This window comes from Trichosurus vulpecula, chromosome 5 (assembly GCF_011100635.1).
Source record: "Trichosurus vulpecula isolate mTriVul1 chromosome 5, mTriVul1.pri, whole genome shotgun sequence".
NCBI classification, from domain to species: Eukaryota; Metazoa; Chordata; class Mammalia; order Diprotodontia; family Phalangeridae; genus Trichosurus; species Trichosurus vulpecula.
Genome location: NC_050577.1, coordinates 190,479,708 through 190,480,126, shown reverse-complemented (window position 1 = coordinate 190,480,126; position 419 = coordinate 190,479,708).

Sequence of the window (419 nt, the reverse complement as noted above, 5' to 3'; positions counted from 1 at the left end):
TATTATTGATTACTTTGCTGGCCCCAACCTCCGGCCCCTGGTGCCATGGACCATTGCCATCCCCAGGTTGGGCGGCAGGGCTGTAACAACCAGGGAGCAGCAGGGACTCAAACTTCCACATCTTGGAGATTCAGTGCTAATCCCACCTGTTAGCTCTGGATTGGTTACTGCCCCTATCAAACCTCAGTTCAGGGCTAGAGAGAGTAAGTGGGTGGGCCTAAAGGGCTATGCTGGCATCATTGATCCCAAAGGAGTCTATGAGGTGGTGCTATTTCCTCCCCCATCCTGAAATAGTTCTTGCCCTCCCTCCCCTTCTCCCCTGATGCCCAGTAAGGCCAGGGCTTAAAATCCCAGTGAATAAGAAGCAGGACAAGTAAAAGGTGAGGTAGATGGTGATTGGTGACTGAAATAGGAGGGTG